Here is a 12,194-nt window from a genome sequence, read left to right on the forward strand (position 1 = left end):
TATGCTTGTTCTTCTTTCTCCCTCTTTTATGAAGCACTATCGATCTGATAGCGGGTATAAGAGACAACCCTAATCACACCGTTTTTCTTTTATTTCTAAATGTAAGTTTATTTTCTTCTAAATATACGTTATATAAGAAAAAAATCTTGAACTTAAAAAAGATGTTTAGTTTGAATGTTCAGTTTTTTGGCGATTCTCAGAGTGAAACTTACTTTCGTGTACATTTCTTTTACATTACCGGACAACTGCTTTTCTTCAAGGATATTTGTCCTTAACTTGCAAGAAGTAGTTCCAAACCAGATTTTTCTTTGCTTTAAAGTTATGACAGAGCTAATCTGATACTCAGAAGAGATTATAAAATGTTGCTACGCGTTTTTTCTTCTTTATTTGTGATTTCTCTCTCTATCTCTTGTTTCTTCATTTAGTTTACATATGCATTTTACAAATCTTTCTCTCGTTTTTCGAAATGGTGGTACCCACAGAGCCGAAATGTTCAATGTGGACGCTTGTCGGTATCTTGTCCCAAAACCCAAGACACACTAATGTGTGCTTTAAAGGTTGTGCAATAATTTTAATACGGAATGTTATGAAAATTTCGCCTTCCTTTTTTTACCGAGGTCCCTAGTATATTGGGCTTTAACCACAAATTAAATAATTCGCGAAAATCCGCGACCGACCCGCACAAGGTAAACGCGTTAACTAGGGTCGTTGGTCATCAAATTTGCGTTCTTCTAAACGGAAACTGTTGCTACGGATTTGGCTGGTTTGCGCTGTGCACAACGTAATTATGTTTCGCTGTTGCGTTGATAGCAGCTGTTAAATTGCGCAGGGCTTATATATGAGAAATTTTGTTTTTTTTTTTCCTCTGAGTTTTCTTATCACTTCTTTTACAAGAAATTTGGTTGTAATGGCAAAATCCTAGATATGGTGCCCAAGAACACTCATATATATTACATACGAAAATAATAGCAACATAATAAGGACAATTCATATTTTCGTAAGGAATTTCACTTTTAGCAATAATTATTTACGTTTTTTTTCAAAGATTTCACGATTGAATATTTTCTTTTCTTTGTTTTCTTTGTTATTCTCGTAACTCTTGAGCGTTCCTATTCTGCTAGCTTTCTCTGATTAATGCAGCTACTCATCTTATGATGCTATTCTTTTGGATCACGGTAGTATCTGATTTGTTGGTTAGGTGTTTCGCTATCGACCGTTAATCGTTTCCGCTAGTATTATTATTGTGTTTTCTTTTATTTATTTTATATCTCATTGCTACTATTTAAATTTTGGCTAGATTTTTGGAATTTCAATTTTCGCGTTTCATCAGAATTTGGTTCTCCAATAGCTATTATTTAGTTTTCTTTTTTTTTCAAAAGATCTACCTCCTCAGGAAATATAAAATTGTTAAAACGAAAAATCCCTTTTGTTGCTTTTTCCCTTTTTAGAATGAAGGACAATTGTTTATGTAGGCGAAAGAAACAAAAGCCACTTTCGACACACGCTATAATTGAGCGGTGTTATGGGGTAAAGTGTTAAGTAGCTTTGGGGTAGCGATACACGTAAGAACATATTGGGTTGGCTGGGCCAAGCACCACTGACGAGAAAACTGGGTTCTACTAGCAAATGCTTTAGCGCACACACACATACGTTGTTTGCTTACTGACTTGAACTCACACCCTGTTGTAGTGGTGGAGGTACTTGTTGTTGTTGTTGTCCTTGACGTTGATGAAGTTGTTGTTGATGCGTACTCCCCTCTCTTCCCTTGATGACTTTGAACAAGCGCCTAAAAGGAAAAACGTTAGTATTTGTATTCTTTTTTTTTTGTAAGGCAAAAAAAAATGTTGATTACGAATTCTTCCTGTTTTCCCAGATTATCCTCACGTTGATCTCTTCGTCCTATGCGTGGCGGTTGTCCCTTTGTTTTAATCTCTCACTCAGCACAATTTTAGTTGCACATTTTCGTTAAATTCACCTTTGACAGAATTGATGCTTATTGCAATGTTAAACTCTTAATTCATATTCCGCCGTTTTTTTTTTTCTTTGCAAATTTTCCCAAGTCGTTGTTTGATTTCATTTTAAATGTCGGCTTTTTAGTCTTAATGTTAAAATCCAGAAAAATTATGTCCTCCTTTTATTTTCATTTTGACATCTCTTATTATATTGTACATTTTTATTCTTCCAGGTTTTTTATAACCATATAACGAGTTCTCAATTTTAGAAATTTCCACAAATTAATTTTTTTTCCATTTCTTACTTTAATTGTCGCTTTAAATTTATTGTCCATCTATGTGTAGCGAATTACCCGATAGAAAAAGAAAACTATACACGATTGTATTTCAATTTTAAAACAAGAATGGCACACGAATATTTAGATTTTACTGATTTCATATCAAAATAACCCCGATTTTCCGAAATTATAATTGTCTTACAATAAATTTGCAATGATTTTTCTCCTTTTGTCCTTTAGACTTTTAGTAAATTCGCTATCTTTAATGGTGTTTGCGCAAGAAAAATATAATCTAACGTTACCTTCGGACTTTCAGTTAATGCAATCAAAACTACTAGCATCGCTCTCCGATTTTATATTCCTGCTGTATTATTACAAAAGTCTTTTGGTCGTTTCAAACCCGACTTATAACTTGTATCTGCTTTCGCGCAACGGTTTTAGGCGACCACGTTGGGGTAGTTTATTTAGAACAGGCTCTTATGGGCCGTCGAATGCCCGGCGTTGTTGTTGCGTGCTCGTTTTTCGTATGATTTTTCAGCTTCTGTGCTTATTTGTTGTTCTTACCAATGATGTGTGCAGATGCCTTTGCATGCAATTTATGCAAAGTGCATTTCATAGCTTATTTCGATGAATTGCTTGTTGTTTGTTTTTTTTTTTTTTGTTTAGACGTATAGTTAAAATTAAACAATTTTTTTGCTATTTTATTGCTCACGAGCACGTTGTTTGTTTTGTTATTGTTTTTTTTTTTGTTATTTTTTTTTTTGTTTGTCCAATGCTGTTTTGCTTATATTTTTTTTGCATTCTTTGACATAAAAGTCTTTATTTTTGTTTAATGGTGATGTCAACCGTTTTTTCGTGTTTCTTTTTTTTCACTCCACTTCACTCCCGTTTTCTAAGATGAAGGTCCCTGCTCGAGCGCTACTTATGAGGGCTTTTCGGTCCATTCTCTGGGGCTGGCGCAGCTCAGCGGCCCAGGAAAACACAAGAATATTTATTTTTTACAGGGTTCTTTATTGTTCAATTTTATATTTCACTCTTATTATTACTATTATGACTCGCTCTAGATGACGCTAAAACAAGACTATCCAAGTACGACTCAAAGCACAACTCTCAAACAATGACTAACTTTAAATTGTTCTAATTTATTCTCCTCTACCCTAGTCTTAACCTATTCTTATTTTATTCCTATCTCATTCTTATTCTATTCATACTCTCTATCCTATTCTAGCACTCTCTCTCCCCCACCAGAGAAGGAGAATCCGTGAGGCCAAAACGAGGGACGACTTTGAGTCCTCACAATGTATATTTTATTACATTTATATAATTATTTATGTATTCATTTTTATTTAAAAATTATGACGCAACAAAGCAGCGGGTAAACTCGAAGAATGAGGATACAGCAACAGCAGCGCTATGAATCTCTTCTCGTCTTCGGTGTGCGAAGCCTGTTGACGGCGACCAAGACGGCACTGAGCGGCCATCTCTTCGTACGATATAGAAAATGTCCTCGCGAACCATTCGAAAGCCCAGAGCAGCTGCAATATAAACACCATACTTACCAGGTTCGCGAACGTGTGCCACCGGAGCCTTATAACCACAATCAATTGGAGTCAGCTCAAAGCCGAACTAAAAGATGTCAACACTTATTTGCAGGCAAGTTTAGTGGCAGACTTCCTAACGGTGCACACACCTCTCACAATAACAAATTTACCCACTTAATGAACGAGCTGGTAAAGGTTTACCATAGCACAACTATAGCGTCATGCATAGTAAATCAGGACTTCTTAGAAAGATTTTTCTTCAAAATGGTACACGGCATGAATGCAAAAAGGATGAGATAGTCAGCAGAATTTCGCGCGTTAATCGAAAAGCTGATGAACCTACAGGTGCGAAGTATGCAGGCGTCTTCAGGACGGACGACGACTACTATCTCATCGACAAAATGGATTACAAAATAGTCCAGGACGAAGAAAACTTGTCGCTATTCGGGCAAGATGGGGATTCGAGGATCTCAGCACAGGTTAACTCACCAATGAGGAAGGGAATTACCTGCGGCTGTTCACAGGGTACAGAATCCCGTGCTAGATCTGTGCGGAGCTGACGTGACCTAACCAAAAAAGAAGATGACGTTTGCGAAGAGATGAGCTGCCCAATGGTTGCAAAGGTCCCGGAAGCAAGTGCTTAAAGGCGGAATTTGCAACACCAGTGGTCGACAAAGCGTTCCATCAAGCCTACGACAACGCGGCGATGAAGCAACATATCGTAGAACGAGACATCAGCAAGCGTGTGCAGGCAATTGTGGTGGCACTGCCTGGTTTCGTCAGAGACTCGGGCTCCTGTAGCAGCGGCAATAGCCAACGCATCGATTTGCTTAGGTATATACTCTTCATACTTTTAACAGAAAGAAACTGGAGGGAAACTAGATAGTAATATTTCTTCATTCTAAGGAGCCAGAGAAAAGGATGGTGTCTCCTTCACTGAAGAAGCAGTTTCTTATCGACCCAGGGACCTTACCTCTAAGAAATCCAGTAGGTTGAGATGCACAACGAATTTTTGACCAAACTGTGATATATACTCGTGCAAACGTCACTTTTTTGCATTCTTCTTCCTTCGAATGAATTCCAGATTGTTCAAAATCAAATACAAACAATTATGCGGCATGATGATCTATGTCGGTGGTAGGTACAAGATCTCCTGTTTTCACAACGCGACACCAGATGATTAGCTACTTTACATTTCTTATTCCCTCGCTATTTTAAGAGTACGTTTCAAAATTTTTGCAGTGGCTCTATCATCATCCTTTCATTTTCTATATAATCTACTACCTTCAATATGCGTTGAATGATTTGAAATAGTTCATCATATGGAATACAAAGGGGAAATAAATTTCAAATTTCAAAGTCAGAGCATTTAGTTAATATATCAACATTGTGGTCTATGCTGGAACAAATGTTAATACTTGTGTACTTTTTTTCATTACTAATTTCAACTTTAAACGATGCTTTATCGTTGATTATTGGTCCTCTCCAAGACGTTGAGGATTGAAATGAATTGCATAGCCACTAAATTATCCAACGGCAGCTTTTATGTCAACGTTTGCATGAGGAACTTGTGCAGCAATTATATTACAATTCTGCCTGTGAAGCTTTCCAGCGCAGTAATTTGCATCGTTTAAACACAAATCTTGAATTTGCCAGGGAAACCCCCAATTCTTAGTGGAATAGCGTTATATCGTTATTAAGCAAAAAGCACATCCCTCCAAATATTAATTTTTAATAATATGCTGCTTTTTTCTTCCTATCCTTCTTTATATAAAAAAACCCATTATTATTGACGCTTTGTTTATGAAGTTGTAAAAATTATTTAATTTTCTTGTCTACTAAAACAATGCTTTGTTTGAATTCCCTAGAAGTACAAAACTGCAAAAAAAAATTTTATGTTTGGAAATTGGACTATGTTCAACATACTTTTTTGTCGAGCGGCAAAACTCAATATTAATGAGAGTCATTGTATATGATGATTGGCCGTAATACTGGAAGCTGAGTAGTGTAATAATCGCGAAATTCCTTAGTGCAGCGGTTATATTTATATGTGCATTGAAGGACGGTTCTCTACCAGCTAGGATTATAAGCCGAATATGGTTTATCAATTTGCTCATTACTGATTTTATACGATGTATTGAACCAATTGATCCAGGAAAAAGCTATGTCCATCGTTTGTAAAAATTGTCCGGATCCACGTAATATTTAAGTATTTATCGTAGTATCACTTATTTTTATAAATCTTGGTTTTTTTATTTTTTAAAGATTTTATTTTTTTGTTAGATGGAGGAGGATTGCATACGTTATTATTGTACTTTTTAGGCACCCTCATAGAAAAATAACTCTCGTCTCCCATAGAATTAGACCAACTACTTTATCGAAATCGAGGCAGAAATTTGAGCAACCGTATTTGAAATAAAAGGCTAGCTCTCTTAAGCAAATTCTGATTAAAAATACGTAAATTACTTATTGTTAAAAATTAAACTTAGCGCTAGGTATATAAAAATAATAATAATCCAAAATTCAACATAATAGGGTAAAAATTCAATAAGCAAAAAGCCAGTAAATAAAGTGCGTATCTCTTGCATTAAACAATAATTCCATATATTATCCATATATATATCCAATACATAAACTGACTCTATAACGGCTGACACTCTACAGTTTATTAGTAGAGTCCCTACGTAGTTCGCAGTAAGCAATTTGGCTTCGCAGCCACAGAAAATAGGTTTGGAATACTATTAAAATATTCAGCACTAAGTCCTCTAGTGGCGGCATATCTCCTTTTTCCTATTCTAACAATCCAATATATTTGGGATATAAAGACCCCGGCAATGTAAGCGAACAACACATTATAGACTATACAACAGTGGTAAGATAACTAAATAGCTTAACCCGGAAGACGTTATTGGCATCAGAAAAAATGCGTAGGTCAAGTGGTAAATAGTTCCAACAGCTACATCTAACCAAAGGTATAGAAACCTGTAGAAACCTTAGTAGAGTTCATAAAAATGAATTCAGCGCGTAGATTAAGAGTCACGCCACCCTTATCTGTCGGGTAAGAATATACAAGACCACGCCATGATGAGAATGTTGCAAGAGTACATCCCAAGAACTGCTTAACATACTCAGAAACAAACAGTCATTATTGGAATAAATAGGTCGTAAGGTCCCCACAACTTTCCCATAAATGAAATTCAGTACGATTTTCAAAGGTGAGATCAATATATATACCTAAGCACTTATGTTGGTCAACAATTTCAATATAGGACACACCAAGAAGGGTCTTTAATTGGGAACCGAACCGCTTCGCATTCCCAAAAAGCATAGCCTCAGATTTGGTCGGGTTAATCAGTAAGGAATTATCCATAGACCACTCCAAAAGTTGTCGTAGACTCTCATTTATAATCTACTGCAGCACCTTCCAATCACAGCTCTCCCGGCTAAATAGGAGATATATATCATCCGCAAATAGATAAAGCTCACAAAAATTACTACGCATAAGCCCAGGCAAGTCATTAACATATAAGATGCAAAGCAAAGGCTCCAATAGATATACCCGACAGATAGTCGAATAAACGCCATTGATGTCAACAAATTGAAACCTCCCAGTTAAGCGCGAGTAAATCGATTTAGAAAAACCCCAGTTTAGCTTAATAATGAGTCCCCGGTGATTGACATTGTTGAATACATGCAAAACCACCAGCGACGTCATGCGAGAACCATTCGCATTACTTTTAGTAGCATCAGTTAAGTTTTTAATAGGCTCGTGGTTCTATGCCACCGCCAAACCGCATACTAGGACGGTGAAATAAGTCTCAGCACAGCAGCAAGAATCTGATCCTTTAGAATATGTTCAACATCTTTGGAAAGAGCCGGAAGAATTGGAATAGGTCTCAAATCATCAATAGAATGGATCTTTTAACCTTAGATATACGTAGAACTGGTGCCCTCTTCCAATTTAAGGTAAAAACCCTCTGTGCCAATATAGAATTAGCATGGAACATTTACCAATTTAGCAATATACGGAAACACAAGTTTAATGAAGAGAATAGGAATTTCATCATCACCTAGTGATTTAGATCTAATTTTGTGAAGTACTACACTCAGCTCCTGATATCATACACAAGAGAATGAGAAAGATCTATGAAAATTCAGATTTGTCCAAGGTTCACTATCAACTGGCAAGTCAAAACGCGATACACCTATGAAATGATCATTCATCTCTCACACCAAATCTAAACGGAGAGTCATTCCTCGCATAGTAGAAGGCCCCATACCCACAAACATGTTGATAAAATATTTTCTTCTTTTCTTACGAGTAGTTATCTTGGCTTTATCCCTATAGCGGCAATGAACTTGCCAATCACCTACAGATCCAGTAGATTGACAGATCGGGTATCCATCATTTCCAAGAAGCATTGCCTACGTGACATTACCACACGTCATCCACATATCAGTCTCACTGGGGATAACTTTTCTGACAACTGGAACCAAAGAGTACAACGATTTCAAAAGCGAACACAAAACCTCTGCTTGTAGCTCAGCGCTCGCAATATTCAGAAAAGTGGTTGAGTCAAGTTTAGCTACACAAGCAGAGATACCACTTCAATCAATAAGTTTAAAGTACCAGCGTTCAATAACGGACCAGAAATATCTGAACTTGGTCCTAAAGTTGGCTTAGATCAATGTATGATAAGACATGATTAGAATAGTTAAACAAGGCATCATCACTAAGCGGCCATAGTCAATTAGTGACGTAGTTTGGCGCTCCAAGTCCCAGTAAGTGGGAAAGTTATTAATGTATTAAGATCTTAAGATCTTAATATTAACAGAATCATAAAGTAACCATGTTGTCATGGGTACATCTGGAACGCCTAAGGCCAAATTGAAAATTGCTAAGAATAAGAGATAGCAGTAACATAACATTTTCCCGATGATTTGCGTAACGCTGGAAACATTAGGAAATACATCTGTAGTTAAGATTAATAGGCAGGTCATCCTATTTTTTTAAAGTGGTAATTTGGAACGCGAACGAAGACCGATAATTAGAATGTTGTTAAATTCCTTCGGCAGAATTAATCTATTTTCGCTGTTCAACATCTTGAGATGATTATTACGAATGGGGAAGGAGTCTTTTGAGGAAGTAATAACTTTATACAGTTCAGACCAAGTGAAACAGAGGGCATTGTTGGACCAGATGGTCCAGCGAGCTTATCACAAAATTCGTTAAGAGCTATGTGGGTATAGACCAATGGGAGAAGTAACTTCTCTAAAAATTCTGACAGAACTATTTAGGGTATCGTTGATGGTGTTCCAGGTACTCAGCGAACTAAGATTATGTATATAGATCGGTAAACTTATCCAGAAGAAGGCGGAAACGAAATGGCTATGACGGCCATTATTTAATGAAATTGTTACTTTTAAGAAAATTTTCAAATTGTTCGCGTCTTCAATTGGAAAAAAGGCTACCACAACACACCTTGTGAATATTAAAATCGCCACATATCAGAACTGAAAGAGAGTAAACTCATAATATCAAGTTCTGAAACATTGTAATTAGGTGGAATGTAACAACTTGTGATCAAAAGCTTGCAAAATTAAAAGCATAAGAGAACGAAAGATGTAAGCATCGCCACACTAACCGCGTTACACTTTTTAATTCAAAATGAACCATGGGACATAAGAAAAGTTTCGGAAAGTCATAGCACGGAGATAAAGTTACAATAAAGATATTGCTCGAGCTGTTTGGATTTATTACTGACGCTAATGCATTTGAGTTGAACTATTTTCATTATTGATAAAGTGAAAATTAGTGTGCGGAGTAGATGCGGATCGCTGATTAAGAATGCTCTTTTAAAGGTCGTGAGGTCGTGTGGCAGAAGCAATAATAGAACTTGACTTAGGAGAAGATGTGACATTATGTAATTTATGAATAAATTCAGAAACCTGAAATGGATTCGAGATACTAAAAGGATCGATACTCATTTCATGATTTAAAGATAAATTATTTGTGGTGTCGCAGACTCGGGAAGTTCTCAAATGAAAGTGAAAAATTGTTTTTCGAATTCATTAGTCCCCTGAGAGAAAGAATGAACTTGAGGCTTAAGAGAATCCGCTGCGTCCTTTGTGAATTTAAAAAATTTCTTTATGAAAGACAGATCTTTAAATTAATAGCGTGTTTACCCTTACAGTTAATGCATCTTTTAATTTGAGGATGAACGGAAGTACACTCACGATTGACGCCACAGAACGTGCAAAAGGGGCAGTGTGACCGAAAGGCTAACTTTTACGACACTGTAATACTGGCTCGATGTAACGTTGAAGAGGAAAATGCAAATATGCGAGACTAAGACGCTCCCCGAAAAACTTAGACGGGTTCTGTCCACTGGCAGACGAGAGTTAGAATCAATGAATGATCAAATTTGTGAAAACGTATAACTTCTGCAACTTTGCAGAAACTAGGTGAAGGTCCAAATTTAAGTAAGTTTTTGGGACAGCCACGATTGCAAATTTCTTGTTCACTAAAAGTTAAGAGGATGGGAGAAGCCCCACGAATTTCACAAAACTCCGATAGAATGCAAACAATGCAATAAGCGAGACATTAGCGGCAATTGAACTTACCGTAGATGTCATAGCGAAGGTAATCATTTTTATTGTTTTATTAAAAATAGAAAAAATTTCTAACATAGAGAACTCTTGGTGTACATTATTGCCGAGCTCAATTGTGGTTAAAGAATTATTTCTAGATTGAATAAATAAGGAATACTCAGTTCTAGTGTGGGCATAAGCTCTGGCACTGGGGTTTTTAGATCCACTCATTTGAAGGAGATGACACGGCCTTGTGGCCAAACCACAATTCGCAGATTGATTAAGGTTATAGATCTAAAAATAATGTAGTTGTAAACAGTCAAATGGTCAAACTTGGAATGTGTAACATTGTAGGTTAAAGGAGATGAATTACTCGACAAATATTGGTCCTAATCCTTTTGTAAGCCTTTCTTCAAATTTTATATTTGTCAATGTTCAAAAATTATATATCAACACAAAAAGCGACCCAATCACGGCGCGTGTTATTTATCATCAGTTTATACACACAGAAAAATTGTGCAATTATTTTCTTTTTTGAAAATTCAGTAAATTATTTATTTTTGTAACTTGCTACAGAGCATTGGTCCCTGAAGATGAACGATTCATCTCGTGTTGGCGTGAAATTGTTTCTCAGATTCAAGCAAAAATATCGGCTCCTTGTGGAAGAAATTTGAAATAATTAAGACTAGGTTTGATAAGTTCGTTATATTGCGCACTCATCTTCGTCCCCAGCTAACAAAGTTACAACTCGTATCGTAGCGTGTGGTTCGTCACCTCTGAGTTCTCCTAAATCCGCTTCTTTGGTGCAAGTTAGTGATTCCCCAAAGTCTACAAAGAATGTTAGCGTTTCTGCTACTGTTAAGTCGGTCAATAACAAAAAAGTTACAAATAAGCAGCGAATTCCTTCTGGTTTGAGCTATGCTGAAGTGGCAAAGATATCTCTTCCCATTGGTGTCACTCGATCTACTAATAATGAGAATAGTAAAATCGTCCTCTTTCCCTGACTATTCGAGTGTGAACGCTGATCGCCAAACTGAGCACGCCGTGCAAGCTGCTCGTGCAAGTGTGGTTACCTCTTCTATATTCTCCCCAACTCAAAACTCCCCATCTGTGAACCCTACTGCTCCTAGTACAGACGACATTTGCTTCAGGGCAGTTCCTCCCAGAAAGGCAATATTTGTGTCAAGACTAGCATCTGATACATCTGTGGATAACATAAAAAGTTAACTGGCGGCGAAAGTCCCATCTGTCAATTTAAAGCGTGTTAGCATTTTCAAATTGGCTCCTTCTCAACCTAGAGCAATCTCGTCTTTTAAAATTCCAATTCCGACTGAAAACATGGATATGTTGTTAAATAAACCATTGTGGTCGGTTGGGTCCGTAATTAAGGAATTTATCCCTCGTGATCGACCCCTAATCGATCGAATGCTAATGCAGTAGCCCTTTCCCTTTCAAAAAACTAAATATTTCTTCAGGCTAATTATCTTTCAAGTGTTAGGAGCCTAAATACAAGAATTCGTTCTACTTTCCTAAACTCAGTTAACACGGAGTTTTGTGGTTTGCCCTTCACTGAAACTTCGTTAAAGCCTGAGCTACTTTCGTCGCAAGTTTTCCATAATTCGTTTCAGGTTTTCAGAAATGATCGATTGTATCGCAATGGTAGTGGTATTTTAATTGCCATATCTGATATTTCCGACGTTGAATTTATTGCCATTCGAGCGAAATTTTCTAATAAACACTTATATGTGACCTGCTTCTATATTCCCGAAGATTCGAACATCTCCGTATATAAGAAACAGGTCGCCCACATTTGCGAAGTGGCCAAGCAATCG

General features: G+C 36.8%; 1 protein-coding gene across 3 annotated transcripts in view; it reads left to right on the forward strand.

Moving 5' to 3' along the window:
- The window catches only part of LOC119642126 (putative tRNA (cytidine(32)/guanosine(34)-2'-O)-methyltransferase 1), a 33,222-nt gene that overhangs the window by 4,871 nt on the left and 16,157 nt on the right, over positions 1–12,194 (forward strand). Inside the window, exon 1 of one of the 3 annotated variants that reach the window (XM_038041114.1) lies at positions 4,890–4,908. The exons of the other annotated variants lie outside the window; for them this stretch is intronic. The gene's annotated coding sequence lies outside the window, so the exon portion shown is untranslated. Of the gene's footprint in view, positions 1–4,889; positions 4,909–12,194 lie in introns of those variants that run through there. 3 annotated transcript variants of the gene reach the window in all.

The sequence above is a fragment of the Glossina fuscipes genome, unplaced genomic scaffold (assembly GCF_014805625.2).
Source record: "Glossina fuscipes isolate IAEA_lab_2018 unplaced genomic scaffold, Yale_Gfus_2 219, whole genome shotgun sequence".
NCBI classification, from domain to species: domain Eukaryota; kingdom Metazoa; phylum Arthropoda; class Insecta; order Diptera; family Glossinidae; genus Glossina; species Glossina fuscipes.